A 15,170-nucleotide genomic window follows, 5' to 3' on the forward strand; every position below is an offset into this window, starting at 1 on the left:
AAATGGAGCTGACAGTAGAACCTACTTCACAGGGCTATTGTGAAGGTTAAATGAACTAACAAATGTAAATTATGCCTAGCACTAGTATGACTTTTAAGAGTACCTACAGATAAATAATAATTTATATTTTAAAGAGTATTATCACAGACAGTATTTCATGGGATTCTCTGCAAACACTTGCAAATAAAGTGCCTTTCTTCTCATTTCAGAGCTTAGAAAATATCTGACAACCCTTTTCACTTTCTTTGGATGTTTCCTACCTGGTCTGCCCAGTGCACCTAGTATGCGGCAGATAACCGACTACCACCAGTTAAGCTATCTAAGTTGCAAGATCCTCCTGTCTGCTTCTCTGATCTCCCTTGTCTACCTCTGTTTGGCCACGCCCCTGGTTTAGGTTTCATATGTCCTTTAGATTGTGGTCACGGCCACCCACCTGGGCTCTCTGCTGCCAGATCCATTTATCTCTACTGAGTTCAGAGTCATCTGTTCAAAATTAAATTTGGCCACCCTGTTTCTAAAGCTCTCAATGGCTCACCATTTCAGCAGGAGGTAGCCCTCCGTCCTCACTCTTGCTCACCAGGCTCTTTGAAAGGGCAGTTCTCACCATTGTTGCAGAGCTCTGTCTGTCAGCCCACTCCAGTGACTGGTCACAGGAGAGAGCAATGGGGCCAAGAGGTGAGGGGACATTTCCCCTCCTATCCCAGCTCCCCCACTTGACATAGAGCATCCCCCCCTCTCTCTCCCCACTCTCAGCCCAGAATACTGCCCTCTGCAGGACCCGTGTGGTAAAGGTCTCTGTGTTGAGTCCTGAGGGCAGAGAAGATGGGAGTATTTCAGGGGAGGAGGATGCCTTCCTCTCATTCCACTGCCTTTAGCATTTTATTTATTTATTATTTATTTATTTATTTATTTATGGAATGCTTCACGAATTTGCGTGTCATCCTTGCTCAGGGGCCATGCTAATCTTCTCTGTATCATTCCAATTTTAGTATATGTGCTGCCGAAGCAAGCACTGCCTTTAGCATTTTAATAAATAGGAATATCTGTTCAAAAACCTGTACATAACAGGATAAACTTATTCTTTCTGCATCTCAAACAAACCTCATGGGTCATGCAGCAGCCAATCATTTTGGGAAGATTAATGGCAACAGCTGAGACTGTACTGGGCATTTTTTGCTACATTGTGTAATTTTAGTCCTTGCAATAACATGTGAGAGTATCATAGTAATTTAATTTTATAGATTAGAAAACGGACCTTCAAAATGTTAAGTAACTTTTCTAGGATCAACCAGCTTGTATGTGCAGAGGTGGGATTTAAATTCAAGTTAAGACCATGTTTACAATGAAACATATAAGCATAATTCTTGCTTGTGAAGGGCATCATAATTCTCATTACCCTCTCTTTAAGTGAACTCCACTCTATGTGTCTAGGCCAACCACACCAAATTTTAGTCTACCTGTGAAAGGTACTATATTTGAAATCCCAGGAATATTACAAAGCTCTCCAGGGGATACTGAGATTTCCCCTTGTATACACCTGCACATTCTGTACCTCACTGGGGATGAAATAGTTTGCTGGTCTAATTTAATTGATGTTGGGATAAAGAATGTAAGAGCGATTATGTTGCCACATGAAAGACTATGACACCTGAGTGGGACTCTCTAGGTGGGCATTGGAGACCAGAGAGACTTGGTGAGATACCTAGAAGGAAGTGTGAAGTTCGGCAGCAGTTGGAAACAGTGCCAGAAGGCACCTTCACATTGAAATGATTGATTTCCTCGCTCATCTGCTTCCTCCTACACTGTAAGCTCCGTGGAGGCAGGGGCCATGTCTTCCTCGACTGGATGCATCGTTTCTAGCAGTGCCCAATACAGAGTGTCTTTATTACACAGCTTGAGACAACTAGTGACTTCTCCGTAGGAAGGAGATGCGCCAAGAACAGAGCGGCAGTCCTCATAGGCAGGGCAGGTGCATCATAATATGAGGATCCTGTGGGATCCACCCCTGCCTCGCTATATAGCCTCATTCACAACACTCACCCTCACTCACTGTGCATGCCCCCCACCCCACTGACCTTCTGCTAGTTTCTGGAATATGCCAACCCCCCTCTGCCTTAAGGTCTTAAGGTGCTGTAGCCTGTCTGAGATGATCTTGTCCACATTCCATTCTAAGACTCCCTCTTCTTCGGTCTCAAAACATACCCTCTCTGGGGCGCCTGGGTGGTTGAGTCGTTCAGCGTCTGCCTTTGGCTCGGTTCATGATCCCGGGGTCCTGGGAATGAGCCCCGCATCGGGCTCCCCGCTCTGCGGGAAGCCTGCTTCTCCCTCTCCCACTCCCCCTGCTTGTGTTCCTGCTCTTGCTATCTCTCTCTCTCTCTGTCAAATAAATAAAATATTAAAAAAAATACCCTCTCTGACCCAGTTTTTGTTCTGCCCTCCTTTTATGAGCTCTCAGAGAACATTTTTTTCACAGTATTTACACAATTGTAAGCTTAATATTTACTTAGTAGACCTTGCTTGTTACCTGTTTCTTGCACTAGACTGACATCTCCATGACAACAGGAGACTGTCTACTTAGTAACAGCATTCTTAGTGTTTGTCAGGATGTCAAAGACAGAGTAGGTACTCATTGCTTGCTGAATAGTTGATTTTCAACAAGCTATGTGCCAGCAATTATGATGCCCAATGAGATAAGTAAATGTCACTGTATTTATGCTGTTTATGATCAAATAAAGAATATAAAAAACACTGGGAGGGGGGGGCGTGCGCCTGGGTGGCTCAGTCGGTTAAGCATCTGCCTTTGGCTCAGGTCATGATCCCAGGGTCCTGGGATGGAACCCCAACATCTGGCTCCCTGTTCAGCGGGGAGCTTGCTTCTCCCTCTGCCTCTGTCCCTCCCCTTCCATTTGTGTGCACGTGTGCTCTCTCTCTCCCAAATAATAAATAAATTTTTAAAAATAAATAAATAAGTAAAAACACTGGGAATTGAGTAGTGTAGAGAACAGAGGGTTTGGTAGTAGTGTGCACTAGACACTGTATTAAGAGGGATAGGCATGTTTTTTATTTAATCAAAAATTTAATATGGTCATGTTCCAATTTACATGAGAGCTAATATGTGAGTAAAGAACATTGCTGTGTTGACAGTATTAGATATTCCTACATGGAATGTACCAAAGCAATAGACTTATAAATGGCAGAAAAATCTAATTCTGAGAATTATAGCCAAAATAGTGGATGCACAGGTTAGAGGTGTTTATTCATAATGATGATGATGTGTGCACATATTATGTTTTATAATTCACACAACACTTTCTCAGTTAGTCATCAATTCTCTTGATCCTAAGGCTGTTAAGCCATGACACATGCCTCTTGAGAGTGCAGATCTGTTGGTGATCAGCAACAGGAGCTGTTTCTGTGAGGGTTGGGATTCTGCAAAGGGGGTTGACTGGACCATTTCACCCATACATGTTCATAAAAGATCTTAAAATTTTGATTTTTTAATGTTATCTATAAATAGAGAGCACTCTGTGTGTTTGTGTGTATTTTTCATAATCCAGTTTGACTTTTTTTTTATCTTTTAGTATCCTGGAATCCTTAAAATTGGGGAAAGCCTATGTCATTGAAAGGCCCTGTGTCCACAGTCCCCTATAAATTGAATAGAAAGGACACATTCAACAGGCTCAAGAACCAGCAAGGCTCAGACTTCTCCTTCCTCTGGCCCCCAGACTCCCTGGGAGCATGAGTGTCATGCTCATTTTCAAATTTCAGTGCCATGATTCTCAGTTGTGTGAATACTAGTGAGTCATGTCACCTCTCTGGGTCTTAGTTTCTTCATCTATTAAGTGACAATGCAAATTTCAGTCCACAATCCCTATTCCACAATTCTGAAATCCAGAAAAAGTCCTAAAATATGAAAAAAAAATTTTTCCCATAAGTTTGGGACAAAAGTTCTTTCTGGCAGCAAAACTTTTCTGAATTGACATGCAACTATTTAAGTAATCATTTGTCACACTTTGTCTCAATATTCACAATGTGAGAGCAGAAATGGTAAAGTTTCCTTTTAGATTTTATTTATTTATTTGAGAGACAGAATGAGAGAGAGAGCACATGGGGGGGAGGGGCAGAGGGAGAAGCAGACTCCCTGCTGAGCAGGGAGCCCGATGTGGGACTCGATCCTGGGACTCCGGGATCATGACTTGAGCCCAAGGCAGTCGCTTAACCAACTGAGCTACCCAGGTGTCCCGTGAGAGCAGAAATGTTAATGTAATTATGCTGGAGATATTTTATAGTATACAACAGATATACTATGCTTTTATAGAGCCATAAACTTCTACAAGCTCCAGGAGCTTCATGTGAGGGGCTGGAACCCTGTTCTTCATGGTGTGCTGCTGGGGTTTGAAAAAGGTAGGATCCTTGGCTCATAGCAAGAGCTCGACAAAGGGTAGTCCTACTTACAAGGTATTCTTTTGGCTCTCCCCCATTAAACATTAGCACCCCTGCCCCTTCACCGGCCATCTGGTTGGTAAACATTGGGCTTTGGATCATTCTATCTGTGACTGAGTATAATATCAGCAATTGGTTGTTTAAGAGAGAGATGAAGGAATTGGAAGAAGGGAAGGAAGAGGAAAGAAAAGAAGAAGAGGAGGAGAAGTAAAAATAGAAAAAAGAAAACAAATCAAGGAGAGAACAAAAGAATCAAGGATATAAGAATGGAACAAGCCTGTTGCCCTAGCAATGGGGTTTATACTCATCACCCCTGTAAAACTGTTCTCTCGAGTCTCTGTTGATACCCATGTTGACAAACTCAATGGCAAAGTGCTTAAGAGGAGTCCCTAGAGTCAGACTGCCTGTTTGACGCCAAACAGCTGGGTGATTGTGATAGACAGACCCTAAATGACACCCCCCTATAATCTCTCCCCCTTGGCTGCAGGTGGAACCTGTGACTTGCTTCTAATCAATGAAATATGACTAAAGTTATGGGTGGTCATGATTGCATTACATTACATAAGACTATGTCTTGCTAGAAGACTCATTCTAGAGATTCTTCTTGCAGACTACATGAGGTAAACGGCTACACTGAGGAAAGTCACATGGCAAAGAACTGGAGGTAGCCTCTGGAAATTGCATGAAGCCTCTTGCCAACAGCCAGCAAAGAACTGAGTGAGCTTGGGAGCAGAATCTTCCCTCTTTGAGCCTACAGATAACACAGCCCAGCCAAAATTTGGTTGCAACTTTGTGAAGTTCTAAGCAAAGGACCCAAGCAAGCTGTGGCTGGACTTCTTACCCACAAAACTGAGATAATAAATACGTGGGTTTTTTTTGTTTGTTTGTTTTGTTTTGTTTGTTTGTTTTGAGCTGCTACATTTGTAGTATTATCATTATACAGCATAGGAAACTAATACAGTGACTTTGGGAGCCAACATTTCTATGCCTTGGCTCCCTGTGCCACAAAATAGAAATGACAGTAGTATTCATCCTGGGGTATTGCTGTGAACAATGCAATAATAACATATGGAACACAAGATAGTACCGGCACATAAAGAGTTATATAAGCTTAGCTATTATAATTACACATGACCTATCACCTTGACATGGTTTAACATCTCAAAAATATTTGCTTCTTTGGCCTTTAGAAAATCTTGTCCTCTTGGTTTTCCTCTTATTTTTGCTCATATTTCTCAGTCTCATTCACAAACTTCTCTTTAGTCCTTCCGTCAGGATCCCGCCTTCTTGTCTGCTCACCCTTAGCATCTCCCTGACTGCTCCAGGGAAGAATTCCTTTCTCTTGTCCATAGTATACTAAGCACTTCTAAAGGATTAGCTCCCTGCAGACCTTGATTGAGTGGTTTTTGTTGAAAAGGAATGAGAAATTCTAAAAACAAAGGGATGAATTCAAGTAAAAATAGTATTTTAGGCCCCTGGGTGTACCTACGACATTGTGTCAGGTGCTTTCACATTGTATAATTAATCTATACAGCTGTCCCCAGAGATCAGCATTATTTGCACCAAGGAAAGAGAAAAAGGGAGGCTCAGAGAAGTGAATGGCAGTGTGAGCAAAGAAAAGAGCATTAGCTTTGGAGATAAATCTGGGTTCAAAGTCAGCCTCTGTCTCTTGATAGCTGTCTGACCCTAAACAAATTGTTGAACCTTTCTGAGCAAAATGGTGGTAGTAATATTCATATGGATGATAGGTAGATAAAGAGATACGGTTTAGATAAATAGGTGATAGCTGAAAATTCACTGGAAGAAAGATGACTAAGTCTTCATGAAATATATAAGGTGATACTTCATGATTCTTGATGATCTTCAGGAGAATGTCATGACTGAGTTGAAGTTTTTTAAGTTCTCACTGGTTAATGGAGAGGGATACAGGGCTTAGGAAAAACACCTGTGTTCCAGATGGCCTCAAGGTCTAGTGTTGCTTATTTCATGCATTGAGATTGTGATTAAAAACTCTAAGTGCATTTTGAAAGCATCCTTAAAGCCTTAAGGTGTGTTTGGATCCACGTGTCTACCTCAACACTGGAGACCACCATTGCTTCTATTGCCACAGTGTTTCGTGCCTTGCCATAGAAATCCATTTATTCTAGGATTCAGGAACCTCTGCCTTGATGGGAAGTTAAAGGACTCTGCAATAAGTTGGGGTCTGAGACATCCATAGACAGAACTTACCCTAAAGGAATAGGGAGCCAGAATTTTAAAGTAGAAGGAGGTGAATGGACAAAGAAGGATGGGGGAGTCACAGGATTCTTATCCACCCCCATTGGCCTTCTACCTGCCCCCCACCATGCCCACATTTCAGAGACTTTGGATGTGAGAAGAAGAGGTCTTAGAAACAAAAGACCTCTCACTAAAATCTCTGTAATTCCTAGAGAGGAAAGACATCCTGTTTCACTTCACTGTGAGGGTGAGGGGCCCAGGAGTTTGGTCTAAGGGAAAATGTTTTTTTACTATCTCTGATCATGACAAAGCACAGAACTGGGAGAGAAGAGGATCTTAAGCACCCCTGAAAGGCATGCTGAGGCAGCCATGAGGAATGTGAAGATAACTGTACTCTAAGCAATTCTCCTGGTAAAAGTGAAGGTAACAAAATTTTGTTTTCTATCTATAGAAATTGTGTGTCTCTATAACCATTTTTATGTCTAGAAATTTTGGATTTCAGTAACCATTAAAAAAAATCTCTGAGTTAGAGAAATCCTCAAAACACACTGACAATGTGAACCACCGGACCATTTCCAGGTAGGACTGCAATTATATTAGTCAGTAAAGTAGGAACCATGTAGTGATGGCTGCTCATTTTGCAAAATGGCTGGGTAAGACAAGCTGTATGCAGCTGAGTCATGAGTCAGGGAAACACCCTAATGAGGGGAAGGTAGTGACTCCAAAAGCAAGCATTGGGAAAAACCTAGTTTTGGCTACCAGATAGCACCTTCGGGAGATTGAATGTTGCTTTTTCATGAATCTGGGTGTCTGGCCCTTTATGGAAATCCCTTGCCAACAGGAGCTCTTTTCCTGAAGTTAGGCCAGATCTCATCATCCCAGGCCTGATTCCTACTTTTTTATTTCTTTCTATTACCAGATTTGACCCTCAGTTCTCATCCATGACTCCAACTTCTATCTTCTGCCCTAGATTCTTTGCACCTCATGCCCAGACACCTAGAATTTGGCTTTCCCTCAAGGCTTGGCCCTAACCCTGATTCCTAGACGGTGTTTCATTTGACTGTGGCTCAGTTGGAATGGTGACCTCTGAACTACCTTTTAGTCTTTCTGTTCTCCATGTAGAAGCTCTTGGCTTACGTACACACGCGCAGTCCCAAGGTCAGCACCGAAACAGGGCTAAGAGACTATCCCTCCTCCCCTACCTTTCTCTTAAGATGTCTCTGTGTTTTTCTTGTCCATTGAGGCTAATAACAAATAGTCTGTTAACCTAAGTGTATAACATATGTACAAATAGTGGTGAAGGGGCAGTGTGATTTTCCTTGAGAATAATATTCCATAGGGTAATTCTGTTAATGAGATATTATCACTACACTTATTAGAGGGAGAGAGAGAGGGGCCCCTGGCTGGCTCGGTTGTTAAGCATCTGCCTTCGGCTCAGGTCATGATCCCAGGGTCCTGGGATCGAGTCCCACTTTGGGCTCCCTGCTCAGTGGGAGGCCTGCTTCTCCCTCTCCCACTCCCCCTGCTTGTGTTCCCTCTCTCGCTGTCTCTGTCTCTGTCAAATGAATAAATAAAATCTTTAAAAAAAATAGAAGGAGAGAGAGAGATCTGATCAGATTTAAAGGCAGAAGAATCCAAGCCGGTGTAGAAGGCACTGCAAAGAGTGCAGAAGGACTTGTTGGTGTGGTCAGAAGTAGATGATTCTAAACCTACTGAGCTAGCTCTTGGAACCAGGGCATTTTGCTCCTGAGGATGGGTCACTGATACAAACGCATACAGACCCGCAAAGTAAAGGGTGCCCTTTTTGATGAACGAGTGTTACTATTAGCTAGTGATAAACCAATTTCAATTGGACCTAAGATCTTCGGTATTCCCATATGAACAACTGTGACAGACTTTTATATGCATGTATAAAAGCCCTAAAACCAAACGAAACAAAGTAGTAGTATTAATAGTTATGAAAAAAAAAAAAAGAAAAAAAAAAAGGAGTGGCATTTCTAGTGACTCATAGGACACTTTAAAGAAGACTAAAGACTGAGTGAAGTTTGTGAGGAACTTCCAGCTCTCCAGGGACCACCCATAACCCTGAGTCCATTTCAAGTAATTTCCTGAACTATTACTTCTCTACAGACCATAAAAACCTGTTTTCTCCCTTCTTCTAATACCCTTTATTGGGATGGATTTAGACCTCAGCAGATTAGATGGGGTTGACCTCTGGCTCGTGTGGCTTCACTCTATTTGTATGAAATCCAGAGTCATGGGAAACATCTGGCAGGTGTGTTTCAGAGTATTTTAGACGGGTGGCTATGGAGACCATTAAGAGCTCTCTAAGGGAGGTTATAAAATTTCTTCTCTCGTGATCATCACCCGATAGACTGTAAACATTTTCCCATACTAAGCAAATTTTATTATTCTTATTATTTCTAACTACTATTACACATTACTAATAGTAGTATTCAATTTTTTTAAGTGAAAAGAGGCCCATACAACATTGTTCTGTGAAGGGCAGTGTAGAGATTAGGTTGCGGTTTCCCAAAGAAGATAGTGCGTTCTTTCAGAGGGAAGGGCATGCTACAGAGACTGGTAAAGCTGAAATGAGCTAAAGAGATCCTTTGATCTAATGGATTTCTTCTGCTAACATGGAAACTGAGGCTTCCAGACACTGTGGTAGGTACACAACATCCACGCGGAAAAAGTTTGAAAAAGTGATGGTTCAGATGTCGTAATAGACATAACAAAATCATTCTTATTTTGTATTTTTTAGGTTGACCCTCAGAGTGTTTCATACTGCCTTTTTTTTTTTTTTTTTTTTTTTTGTCCTCCAGTGTCCTGGCAAAACCTAAGCACACATATGCACATGCACATTACGTATCAAATAAAAATTTCACTCTTCCTTATGCCTTTGTTCAAAACAAATCCTGAAGACCAGAATATTTATTTCTGGGGAAGACTTTGTCTTATTTCAACATGTGCTGTAGCATGTTGCTTGTTGGCTTCACTGCTGAACCAAAATGACAGCGTATTTCAGCAAGCCCTCTTTCTGAACCAGACTCTCCCCCACCATTTTGTTCTCTTCGTTGAATATCTTCTGCTGGTGCACTCAGCATTCTCTGCTCACTCCAGCAGAGAGGGGCACTTTAAAATCATTTTGATACAAAGACTCGCTTCTTGCTTGCATTCTGAGCTAAAAGTGGATCGATACTTTTCGTTCCTAAATTACAAACAAACAAAACGAAACTGCATCACAATAACATTTCCAATATTCATTCCATAAACAACCATCTCTCTGTCTTTACTGACTCACAACAATTACAATTTCAGATATTTCCTCTTACTGGCATCCTGCCTGCTACCGTGTAAGTTCCAGGGATCAGTAGAACTGACATGGTTATACTAATTGTACATGGCAGGAAAAATGAAGACAGTATTTATTGAGGTTTTTTACACGGAGATGTATCACCCTTCCTCACCATGTGGATATTTAGTTGTTCCAGAACCATGTACTTATGTATTCTTATTGGTGTTTCTATTTGGTATTTTTTTTGTAGAAAATCAACTGACAATATTGATATGAGTTATTTCTGGAATATCTACCTCTCTCCATTTTTTATGTCTTCAGTTTTTCTCAGCATTTTTTAAAACAATAATCAGTACATAGACCTAAACCTATTTTGTTAGTTTCACATTTTGTATGCTTTTTAAAATATACTGTGTTTTTATTTTAAATTATAAATTTTCACTGCCAATTTATAAAAACAAAATTAATCATTATTAATCAAGACATTATCAATTAGATTAAACGACATTGCTAAAATCCCTTGTCACTTCTAGTAGCTCTTGTAGGTCCCTTTAGATTTTCTACATAGATGGTTAAGTCTTCTGTAGACTACTTAGCTTCTTCTTTTCTGATTGTTGTGCCTTTTATTTTCCCCCAATACATGTTGAAGAAAGATGATGAGAATAAACATACTGCCTTGTTATTGATTTTAAAGGGAAAGCATTTAGTCTTTCAACATTACGCATAATGTTAGCTAGAGGTTTTCTGGTAGATGCCATTTATTGGAATGAGGAAGTTCCTTTTTATTCCTAATGCACTGAGTGTTTTTTGTATTTTTGGTTTTCTTGTTTGTTTCTTTTTTTTTAATTAACATATAATGTATTATTTGTTTCAGGGATACAGGTCTGTGATTCATCAGTCTTACACAATTCAAAGCGCTCACCGTAGCACACAGCCCCCCCAGTGTCCATCACCCAGCCACCCCATCCCTCCCACCCACCCCCTCTCCAGCAGCCCTCAGTTTGTTTCCTGAGATTGAGTCTTTTATGGTTTGTTTCTTTCATTTTAGTCTTGTAAGGTGTGGAATTTCATCCATCTTTTTTTTTCTGCGAAGGTTTAGATGATCGTATTATTTTCTCCTTCATTCTGTTAATGTTGTGAATTAAGTTAATTTTTTGAAATGTGAAATTAACCTTGTATTCACAGAATAAACCAAACTTGATAATGCTTTATTATGCTTTTATTTATTGCCAGATTTATATCCTAATACTTTTGTTAAAAATATTTTTGTAATAGCTTTATTGAGGTATAATTAAGAAATAAAAATTGTGTATATTTAAGCTATAAAATTTGATATTTGATATACACATTTGTGTTGTGAAATGATTACCACAATCAAGCTAATTAATACGATCATCAGCTTCCATAATTACCTTTATCTTTTCTTTTCTTTTTTTCTTTGCTTTTCTTTTTGTGGTGAGAACAGTGAAGATCTTTAAGATCAGCAAATTTCAAGTATACAGTACAGGATTGTTCACTACAGTAACCATGCTATACATTAGATCTCCAGAGTTTATTGATCTTTTATAACTGAAACTCTGTTCCCTTTGGCCAACATAACCTCATTTCCCCCTCCCTACAGCCCCTGGCAATCACCATCCCACCCTCTGCGTCTGTGACTTTGACCCTTTTAGATTCTACATTTAATTGAGATCATGCCGTGATTGTCTTTGTCTGGCTTATTTCACTTAATATATATAATTTCTTCCAAGTCATCCATGTTGTCACAAATGGCAGAATTTCCTTCTTTTTAAGGCTAAGTAATATTTCATTATCTATCATCTATCATCTCTATCATCTATCTAAAATGTGTGTATATATATATATATATACATATATATATTATACACATTACACGCACACACTTGCACACACCACCTCTCCTTTATTCAATTGTCAACAGACACTTAGTTTCAACTGTCAACAGACTGTTTCCTCATTTTGGCTGTTGTGAATAATACTGCTGTGGATGTGGGAGCACAGGTATCTCTTTGAAATCCCGATTCCTTTGGAATACATATCCAGAAGTTTGAGTCTATGTTGAGGGATGCAGATCTGCAGTTTTTCTTCTTACAATGATTTTGGCAGGTATTGGTATCTTGGCATTAAGTTAATGATGGTATCACAAACTAAGTTGGAAAGATTCTTTTGTCCTCTATTTTCTGAGAGGTTTGTATAGAATTTACCTATGAAGCTATCTGGGACTGAGGTTTCCTTTGTGTAGGAATTTTTAATATTACGAATTCAATGCTGTTAATAGTAATAGGGATATTCAGATTTTCTATTTTTTTCTTGGATCAGTTAGGGGAATTTGTGTCTTTCAAAGAATGTTTTGTTTGTTAATACTAAATAACTGATATCACTTTCTTCTTTTTATTCCTTTATGATCACTTTGATTTTGAAAGAACTATAGTGATTTCCTTTTCATTTCTGATATTGGCAATTGGTTTCTTCTTCCTTTATTTTTCCTTCATTAGCCAGATAGTCTAGCCAGAATTTAATCATGTATTGGTCTTTCCAATAGATCAAATTTTGGTTTCATTGATTTTCTCCATTATTTGTTAGCTTACTGTTTCATTGACTTTTGTACTTATTTTTATTATTTCCTTCCTGCTACCTACTTTTTATCCCCTTCCCTCTACATTTCTAGTTCCCTATCATAGTACTTTGGTAGCTGATTTTACACCTTTATTATTATCTTGTATGTGCATTTCAAGCTGTGAATTTCATTTTTAACACTGCTTTCATGCATATAATATAGGTTTTTAAAATTTTTTTACAGTTTCCAAGTCTTATTTGAATTCTCTTTGATTTCTCCTTTGATTCAAGAGCTATTTAGAAGTGTGTTGTTTAATTTCCCAATATTAGCTATTTCCCAGATTTTTAAAAAAATTATTATTTATTTTTTAATTTAATTTAATTTTATTATGTTATGTTAGTCACCATACAGTACATCATTAATTTTTGACATAGTGATCCATAATTCATTGTTTTCGTATAACACCCAGTGCTCCATGCAATACATGCCCTCCTTAATACCCATCACCAGGCTAACCCATCCCCACCCCCCTCCCCTCTGAAACCCTGAGTTTGTTTCCTGGAGTCCATAGTCTCTTATGGTTCGTCTCCACTCCAACTTCCCCCCTTTATGTTTGCCTTCTCCTAATGTCCTCCCTGCTATTCCTTATGTTCCACAAATAAGTGAAACCATATGATAACGCAATTCAATTGTGGTCAGAAAATTGACTCAATCTATTGAAAACTTACAAAATCTTTTGAAATGTATTACTACTAGTTTCATAGTCAGGTATATGGTCTCTTAAGGAATGTTCATTTTGTGCTTGCAACAAATATTTATTTTTCTGTAGTCAGGTTAACTTCCTGCAAAAGACAATTAGTTCAAGCTGGTTGATAGTCTTGTTCAAAACTGCTGTGTCTCTGCAAGTTTCTTCCTACTTGATTTATTGATTACTGAGAGAAATTTCCAATCATAATTGTGATTTGATCTATTTCTACTTTTGCTTCCATCAGTTTTTGCTTCATATAACTTGAAGCATTTTATCAAGTGCATACACATTTATGAATATTAGTTATACTTTATAAATTCACCTTTTTATCATTTTGAAATACACCTTTTTGACTCTGGGAACATTTTTTATTCTGAAATCTCTTTTATCTGGTATTAATATAGCTAGTGAGACTTTCTGAAGATTAATGTTTGATGGTTTGTATTTTTTCCAATTTTTTTTACCTTTAAAAATTATTTATGACATTATAGTTAAAAAGGATTCTTAAAGACAAATATATTTTGGCATTGCTCTTTTATCCAGTCAGGCAATCTCTGTCTTTTAATTGAAATGTATAGATCATTTACTTTTTATTTTAATTTAATTTTATTTTCTTAAAGGTTTTATATATTTATTTATTTTAGAAAGAGAGTGTGTGCATGCATGCACGTGTGCAAATGGGGGCAGAGAGAGGGGAGAGAGAATCTGAAGCAGACTTGGTGGCTAAGTGTAGAGCCCCATGTGGGGCTTGATCTCACCACCCCCCGAGATCATGACCTAAGCTGAAATCAAGAGTCAGACAATTAGCTGTCTGATCCACCCAGGCGCCCTGATAATCTACTTAGAAAAAAAAAAAAAAAACTTTTCGTGACAGACTCTGGACTCTGGGAAACAAACTGAGAGTTTCAAAAGGGAAGGGGATAGGGGGATGGGGTAACTGGGTGATGGGTATTAAGGAGGGTACGTGTTGTGATGAGCACCGGGTGCTACACGCAACTCATGAATCATTGAACCCTGCATCAAAAACTAATGATGTACTATATGTTGGCTAATTGAACATAATAATAAATTTTTTCAATATTTTTTCTTTTTTAATAATTGAAGTATAATTAATATAGAGTTGTATTAGTTTCAGGTGTACAATATTGTGGTTCAACAATTCTGTACATTACTCAGTGCTCATCTTGGTAACTGTACTCTTAACCCCCATCACCTATTCCACTTATCCCCCACCTGCCTCCCTCTGACAACCACCAGTTTGTTTTCTATAGTTAAAAGTCTGTTTCGGGAGGTTTTTTGTTGTTGTTGTTAGATAATTTAAATTTGATATAATTGTGATATTGTTTAGATCTACTATCTCATTTTTTTTTACTTTGATTCATCTACTCTGTTTTCCTTGTTTTCTCTTTCTTAGGTATTTCTTGAATGAGTTGATTATTTCTTTAGTGTTTAATTTTATCTCCATTACTAACCTTATTGGCTATATTTATTTGTGTTATTTAGTGATTTTTCTAGCATTTAACCTGCCAAAGTTTAACTGCAAATACGGTAAAAGTTTTATTAAGATATACTTCTTTTTCCTCCTCCTGTCATTCAGAAAATTGTTTCAGGTATTTTACTTCATATATTCTGTAAACCCCATACTACCTTGCTATTATTCTTACACCAGTTAATTACCTTTCAAAGGAATTAAAAAATGAGAATGAAAAGTTTTTTTGTATTGAACCAAATATTCCAGTGTTCTTCATTCCTTTGTGTTCATCCAAAGTTTCATTTGGTATTATTTTCTTACACCCTGAAAAAAATCCTGTTAACACCTCTTATAGTGTAGGTCTCCTAGGAATGAATTATCTCAGCTTTTGTTTCTCTGACAAATTCTTTATTTC

The 15,170-nt window shown here is 38.6% G+C and overlaps 1 non-coding gene across 1 annotated transcript; it reads right to left on the minus strand.

Annotated features, from left to right (window-relative positions):
- Window positions 1-906: 906 nt before the first annotated feature.
- On the minus strand, window positions 907-1,013 carry LOC114198772 (U6 spliceosomal RNA). Its single transcript, XR_003607173.1, has one exon. It is a non-coding gene; the product is annotated as a U6 spliceosomal RNA (small nuclear RNA).
- Window positions 1,014-15,170: the final 14,157 nt, after the last annotated feature.

Source organism: Eumetopias jubatus, unplaced genomic scaffold (genome assembly GCF_037043125.1).
Source record: "Eumetopias jubatus isolate StellerSeaLion01/CBP00866 unplaced genomic scaffold, mEumJub1_p1.0 scaffold_2, whole genome shotgun sequence".
NCBI lineage: Eukaryota > Metazoa > Chordata > Mammalia > Carnivora > Otariidae > Eumetopias > Eumetopias jubatus.